Consider the following 8,335-nt stretch of genomic DNA (forward strand, 5'->3'; position numbering starts at 1 on the left):
AATCATTGGACAGACCAATGAAGAATAAACCCGCCTGGATAACACAAAAGATCCACAGCTGGAACAAATACTCACTAGTCCTCAGAAAACAAATATATATATATATATATATATAGAATGTGTGTGTGTGTTGTAGATATATATATATATATTATATATTTGTTTTCACACACAAGCAGGCAACACCTGGCACAAAGACCCCTGATCCTCCAGCTCAAACACATGTACCAGGCACCCAGATCAGCTTCTAATTAATGATAGTCCATTTTGCACTAAGGCCTCCATTAAAGCAACACAATGCTGCCAGCCAATCAAGTACAAAGAGCCAAAAACAGACAGAAGATATTAGAGACACCAATCAAGCAGAATCTCAACTGCCATCAGACCAGGCTCCAACCAATCAGGATGTATTCTGGCACAGCAATAGGCTGCCCAAATTCAAATCTGAAACCACTGTAAAGTCCCAGACGGACACAATACAGAAGCCTGATGATGGCAGATGAGATTCTGCTGAAACGTTGCTACAACTTTAAAAGAACAACTACAATGACGTGGGAAAATACCCGAACAAAGCTGAAACATATATATATATATATATATATATATATATATATATATATATATATATATATATATATATATATATATATATATATATATATATATATATATATATATTTACTATTTTCCCAATTTGTAATTATTTTGTTATTTTTCCCATTTGTTGGGGGTTTCTATATTCACCTCATTATCTTTAAACAATACTATTCTCTCTTTATGATTTTTATCACTTTCTCCAAAAATATATGTAAACACCAATAACATTTCTTCATATAATATACTTATTATCCCGTTAAGTCACTAATGTTTTAATATTATAAATATCACTCAGTGTTCCACCACATTTTCAATATCTTAATTTTCTATAAATACCAACAAAACCAATTGTTAATAAGATTTAATCAGTCCCCAGATTATATCTCTAAGTCCCCTGTATTTATAGTCCTTGAAAACTATGTATTCCAGTATATTTTTGCACCCTGTTAATCATAATAATACATTTAGATATATCTAATCCTAGTGTTCCACCTCCTAATCTTAATATATTTATGGTAATAATATTACATATCTATATACTGTATGTGTTACTTTCCCAATTTAAACTTTCCCATTTCTATTGATTTTTAATATAATTACTATATTGCAAGGTATTATGTCTCTATCCATCATCTCTCAGTCTTCTTAGAATTTCATCAAAAAATTTTGTGTGGTTCTTTTATATTTATCTCTTGGAATCCTATATGTCTTTCTAGATTTTTTGCACAGACTAATTGATTCCTCTGCCTTGCCTTTTATCTCCTTCTGCTGCATCTTTTGTATATTCATCCATAACCTTTTCATTATTTTTGGAAAATCTTCCTTTTTTCTATATTCTATTATAAGCTCTTAAGGGATTATCTATTTGATTTTTAATATTTATTATTACTGTCCTTTTAGTGTTTTTATCTGCTTGTAACTTATTTTTATCTTCTTGTATAAAGAAGATATTTATTTTACTTTGTGTCCTCCACCACTTCTACTAATTTCATCTGTCTTCTGTGTATTATATTAATCTTTTCCAACCATTTATTGAGGCCCTTCTACTTTCACATCTTTATCTTTAAATATTTCCATCAACTCCTTATAATTCTTTATCGCCATTTCTAACATTTTCCTCATAGAACTTTATTGTCTCCTGCTGGGTCATTTTGTACCAAATTAATATACCTCTAATATTCCAGTGTCCCAATATCTAAAAACTCCAGAAAAAAATCAATTGTTAATAAAATTTGCTCAATCCCAAAATTATTCCTCCAAGTCTCCTAAATTTCTAGTCTTTAAGTGCTATAGATTTGCACTAGTTTTTATAATTTCCAGTTTACATCTTCCCAGTTGTCCAGATTTTAAAGTCTTATTTATCTTTTCTTCTTTTTCTTCTTCTTTTTCCCTTCTATCATTTTTCTTCTTTTGCTTCATAGGATGATTTGTCACGTGACGTTAACCCAAATCAGGCTTTTCCCACCAGATTTCTCCAAATCTTTCAAATCCACTTTTCAATGCACAGTTCCACTGAAGTTAGTGTTTAGTTTAATTTTCCTTATGGATCTTCAAAAAGCTTAGTGAATATTTCCCAGCACCTAAATCGCCTAATAAGATAAGGTCAAGTAAGCCTTCCAAGCATTATTTACTCACTTTCCTTTGAGTTTTTACACATTGCAGTAATCTTCTTCCTCCAGTAGATGGCTCTCCTGCTCCCAATTGCAGCATTTAACAGAGTGTAAAAGTCAAAAACAACTTATTGTCATGGGGGGGGGGGCTAAAAATAAAGTTTAGAAAAGCAATTTCTCTCAATAATCACTTTTCACAATGTTATTCGGCTTTTCCAATCTTTCTATATTTTAAATCATCCTTTAGGAATTCTTTTACTTCTAGATCTTTAATCTTTAATTTTCCTCTTTAGTTTTTAGTCTTTAATCTTTCTCCATAAATCCAACTGCCACTTTCTTTACATTAGGAGATCATTTTTTGGAACTTTTTACTTGGGTTAAATCTCTAAGGTAACAGTTGGAAGTTATCTCACCCAGTTTCACTGCTCTGTCCACGCACTGCTCCAGCACAAGATCTTAATGTCCCAGTTGACCCAGCTTGTAATTGAATGGCTGTCGTCGCTGCTGCCATTCAGGTGAGCTTTCTTCGGATCAATGAGGGAATTGCAGTTTCCTCATGATCGATGGAGCATCTCTCCTTTCTTCAGCACCCCACCAGGGCAGCTTAACCCCGTAAAGTCTCCCAGCAAGCAGTTGCCGGCTTCATTTCATGGAGCCTGGCAGAGCAGGGAATAGAAACAGAAACTCCCTACAGAGACCGTTCCTAGACTCCCCACTCCCACCAGAATGACAGTGTCCCTATAGAAACCTATGGGACCTGGCATGCCACCCCCCCCACCCCGCAAACAGGGTGACTGGCTGGGCATGGCTTGGTGGTCACATGACTGGGTGGGTGTGGCCAACTCTAAGTCATTTGCACGGGTGTTGCCTGTATGGGCCAGGAGGAAAGAAAGATCCAAGCTCTGTGCATATGTGTGTAGGGGGGAGAGAGGGAGGTTAGTTTTTTAAAAGAGCCCAGAGGAGGGAAAAAGATAAAGTTGTGCCAAAGAAATCCCAGGGCGGGGGCAAGGAAAGAAAAGGAATCCCTGCTCTGAAAAGGGAGTATCCTCCCAAGAAAACAAAGGGGTCAAAACCTTATTTACTCATAGTTTTAAAAAAAAATTAATAGAAATTAAAAGGCAATTTCAGTTTCACTTTCCCAGGTTCAAGTCTCTTTGCTTAACATGTGTGATATGTTAACATATTTATACCGCTCTATGTTTTTAAGCAGAAGGAATTCTCTATTTAACTAGATTTAAGAAAAGCACTTATGTTAAGTTAGTGGCAATTTTCTATATATCACAGGCAATGAATTAGTGTGGAACTACTTTATAACTATCAGACATAAACTTTTGGTCTTTTTTTATTCCATCTGACACATTCTTCATTCTTGGATTCCAAAGTGGTTTTTCTTTTCAGAAATTCTCCTGTGAGTCTCACCCTCTTTGTGGACTTCATCTACTCAGACACAGATGAGCCTTTAATAGTACAAAAACTACCCAAATCATTTTAGTCTATCTAATCACTCTTTTCTGGATTATATTCAATAGCCATCAGAACCACATCTATTCTAACCAATGTACTGTAGTATCTTTAGTACTGCCATCATCTCTATAGCCATACATCTGCTTTCCAGAATTTTGTCATATTTCATCTTGTATTGATAAAGGACTTGTCTTCTTATTACCAAAGCAGAAGATATCTAGTACAGAAAGTGTTTAAATTATTCAGGGATGCAGGGATACATAAAGAGCTAATGAAACAGAACAAGGTTATCCCAAAACCTGGTTTGTATTTTGAACAAGTGAATCCCATAAAGGGAAGGTATCTGACTGGCTTCATATTGAGATAGTTCTTTAGATAGCTTTGAAATCATTTAAAGTTTAACATCTTAAATTGTTTTTGACAATAACTGTAAATTTTATAACACATCTAACAATTTAATTGCTGTATTTTAGTTAAATTTCTGGAGATTCAAATGCAGCACTGCATATAACACATTGCAATATGTAATTAAGGAATAGGTGACTCCAGCTAAATCTTCTAGCTTAGAAGTAGTTGCTACTAGGTGTAATTGTGCAGTTGCATTCTTTTCCAGCACTGTCACTTGAGAATCCAAACATTATTGAAAAGTAAGAAGTATTTCCAGATCATTCAAAGGGATTATATATTATATATTCACCTAAAATAGAGAATATCCCAATCCCTAATCATCATACTTATTGATCAGTTCACTTCTGCTTCAGCATTTTCTTCATTAATTTTTTTAGTTTAGTTTACTTTATTGTCATTGCACCTCGTACAAAAAAATCAAACACCATCTTCAGTGCACATCATGACCATGACCATGAAAATAAACACTAACACACATCCTTCACCCTTCACACATTGAACCAAAAACCCCCAACACCACACCAACACTGCACTATACAGCAGAATTCAAAAGAGCTACTGCCCTGGGATAGAAGCTGTTTTTCAGCCTATTTGTCCTTGCTTTTATTATCATCCTGTACCGTCTGCCATATGGTAATAGTTCAAAAAAAGGGTGCCCAGGATGAGATGGATCTTTGAGAATGTTTTGAACTTTCTTAAGGCAGCGGGAGCTATAAAGCTCTTCCAAAGAGGGGAGAGGGCAACCAATGATCTTCAGGGCAATGACATTAACCCTCTGGAGTGCTTTCCTATCTGCCACTGTGCAATTGGCAAACTATAGAAAGGTGCAGTAAGTTAAGATACTCTCTATGGTGCAGCGGTAGAAGGTCACCAGCAGTTTTTCATTCAGTTGTTGTTATATCAAAATGCCAAATTTTATGGTCACGTGTCACTGCCAATACTAGTGCCAACCTTATGCTTTCATTCTTTTCAGTTGGCATGAATACTTCATCATAGTGCACATTTTTCTTTTGTGAAAAACCTAGTGCCTCTAATCTTGCTTTAGATTGTACCCAGGGGTGGGATTCTACCAGTTCTCACTGGTTCTATAGAACCGGTTGTTATGGTTCCTGGTAGTTCGGAGAAATGGTAAATCAGGCCTCTGGCTGGCCCCGCCCCTCTCCGTCCACTTCTCCATTCCCTGCCCGGTCAGTTCCTATCATGCATGCGCAACATTATGAGCATGCGCGACATGCCTGCAGCCTGCTTCTGCCCCCCCACCAGGGCAGCCATTGCTGCCTGCCTTTCACTGTGACACGAGCCTCTTCACTGATCTCCCTGCTCACAGGTAAGCCTGCGAGTCATGCTAGCCCTTCCCCCATTGTCCCTGTGCCTCCCCAAACCCCCACAGCCCTCTCTGGGGCTCCCCAGGCCTTCCACAGCCCTCTCTGGGGACCTTGCCCACCACCCGGGACCTTGCTGGGCCTCCCCCCACTGCCCGGGACCTTGCTGTGCCTCTTCTCCTCCACCTTGTGCCCATCCTGGTCCTCTTCCCACCTGGCTGCCAGCTTGATAGGAGGAGTGGCTGCTGGTTGGAGCGATGGGAACAGCAGTGCTGGGCTCCTGCAGTGGCAAGTGCAAGGGCGTAGCTAGAATTGGAAGAAAAGGCTGTACATCTCTGGCAGAAAGGAAGGAAGGAAGGAAGGAAGGAAGGAAGGAAGGAAGGAAGGAAGGAAGGAAGGAAGGAAGGAAGGAAGGAAGGAAGGAAGGAAGGGCAAGAAAGAAAGAAAAAGGGAGAGAGAAAGGAAGTGAAAGTCAGAAAGAGGGGATGGAAGGAAGGGACAAAAAGAAAAAGAAAGAGAGGGAGAAAGGGAGGAGAGAGAAAGAGAGAGGGAGAAAGAGAGGGGGAAACAGAGTGAAACAAAGAGGGGGAGAGAGAGGGAAAGAGAGAGAAAGAGAGAATCCCACCCTTGGGTGTGTGTGTGTTTCAGGTGGGCTTCCTAGCTTTAGAAGGAGAGAGGGAAGGAGGAAGGGACAGAAAGAGAGAGAAAGAGGGAGAGATGGAGGGGGAGAGAGAAAGAGAGGGGGAAACAGAAAGAGAGAGAGAAAGAGAGGGAAAGAGAGAGGGGGAGAGTGAAAGAAAGTGAGAGAAAGAGAGAAGGAACATAAGAAAGAAAAGAAAGAAAAGGGAAAAAGAAAAAGGGAGAGAGAAAGGAAGTGAAAGGAAGGAAGGGAGATGGAAGGAAGGGGCAGAAAGAAAGGGAAAGAAAGAAAGAAAGAAAGAAAGAAAGAAAGAAAGAAAGAAAGAAAGAAAGAAAGAAAGAAAGAAAGAAAGAAAGAAAGAAAGAAAAAGAAAGAAAGAGGGAGAGAGGAGAAAGTAAATGAGATATATGAATGGATAAATAAATACATGGAAGGAGGGAGGGAGGGAGAGAGAAAAAAGGAGAGGAAGGAAGGACATAAACCCTGGCTTCAGAAGACTTTGAAGCAGCACAGCAACCTAGGGCTGGCCTGCAAGGGATCTTGGAGGTCATCTAGTCCAACCCCCTGCTCCAGCAGGAAATTCCACCTGTCACATGATCACCTAGCCACACCCACAAATTAGGCCATGCCCACAGAACCGGTTGTTAAAAAATTTGAATCCCACCCCTGATTGTATCTCATTGTTGGGCAGTACTTTCCTTTTGTACACTCATTTACATCCTACGGCTTTGCAACCTTGTCACAAAGTCATAGATGTTCACCCATAGATTTCATTTCTTTGTCCATGGCTTCTTTCCACTTTACTTGTTCAACTTTGGGTAATGCTAATACTTCCTTATAGTTCCTTGGCTCATACTACACATTACACACCTTTACTTCACTAGGAGAATACCTGTCAGGTGGAATCCCCTCGTTCCATCGCTCTGACCTGCATGGCATTAACTGCTCTTTTGTTTTAGCCCTCTCTGGCTTCAAATCTGAATCGTCATCTTCTCCTGACTCCTTTTTTAGTTCTTATTTAGTTCCTCCTCCCTGAATGCTGACACCATCGCTAAGTTACAATCATTAAGTGGATCACCATCACTAAGTGGATCATTCAAAAAAATGGCATCAATTCTGTTACAATTTTGCTGTGCAAAGCTAGCAGGCCTTGAGATCACGATTCTTTTGCTCCCATCGCTAAAGCGATAGCTCTTTGAGCCAGGCTCATAGCTTGTAAACATGAGCTTTCTAGCTTTTGGTTGACCTTTTCTCCTGATTGCTTTTGGAATATGCACCCATGCATTGCTTCCAAACACCCTTAAATGTGCCAGATATGGCTTTCTCCCATATAGCACTGCATATGGAATATCATTAATTGAGGAACTCCACAGCCTATTGATTAAATAATTGGTAGGCAACATGGCTTCACCCCAATATGACCTGCTCAGACCAGAATCCTCTAGCAGTGAGTCCTTCATGGTTTGTAAGACTCCATTCTGCCTCTTCAGCTACTGTGTACAGATTTTTGTGTCTGTGTTTTATTCCTAACTGTCCCAACCACTGTTGAAAACTTGTTGACACGAATTCTGAACCTCTGTCAGTTTGCAGCTGACATAACTGTTGTTTATACCGTCTTTCTACAAAGCTTTCCCATTGCTTAAATTTCTTTTTTATTATTATAAGTTTTTTTAGACATCTCTTCAAGTAAGCAACGTGATTCCAGGTTACAACATAGTCATAGTTACATTTATACATAGTCATAGTTACATTTCCAACTTTCTTGTCTAATTTCATATCAAATCATTATCTATTCCACTGATCTTCAAATAAGTTCAAACTTCATATTTCAATTCACTAATTCAATATCAAAAACATTTCATCCTCACATATATTTTCCATTCTTTATCCCTTATTATTTCCATTTTCAGCTTACCACCTATTTTATTTTACATTATTCATTATTATCTTCATTAACTTTCTCAAAGCCAATATATAATAAACAAACAAGAATAAAAATAAAATAAAACTAATTTATTCAGGATCCACATGGTATATCCCCCGTCTACAATAAATCTTATATTTATTCCAGAGATATTCATATAGCTATTTCATTTTTTTTCTTTGTTTCCACTTAGCCAAAGTTTACCTATAAAATTTTATTAAAGTTTTATTCCCCTCCTTTTTAATCACAATATAATACTCTCATTACAAATACTTTACATTCCAGTATAATCTTTTCTAATTTATCATATTCTCTATTTTCTCATATCCTTTATATAATTAATTTCATTTTCTATTTCATGTTTAATATA

General features: G+C 37.8%; 1 protein-coding gene across 1 annotated transcript in view; it reads right to left on the bottom strand.

Annotated features, from left to right (window-relative positions):
- TRPC5 (transient receptor potential cation channel subfamily C member 5) overlaps positions 1-2,912 on the bottom strand; it is a 307,824-nt gene extending 304,912 nt beyond the window's left edge. The window contains exon 1 of the mRNA XM_087971942.1: positions 2,621-2,912. The gene's annotated coding sequence lies outside the window, so the exon portion shown is untranslated. The remainder of the gene's footprint in view (positions 1-2,620) is intronic.
- Between the last annotated feature and the right edge of the window lie 5,423 nt (positions 2,913-8,335).

Source organism: Notechis scutatus, chromosome 10, assembly GCF_049901735.1.
Source record: "Notechis scutatus isolate UNSWTSFEM ecotype Mainland chromosome 10, rNotScu1.2, whole genome shotgun sequence".
NCBI lineage: Eukaryota > Metazoa > Chordata > Lepidosauria > Squamata > Elapidae > Notechis > Notechis scutatus.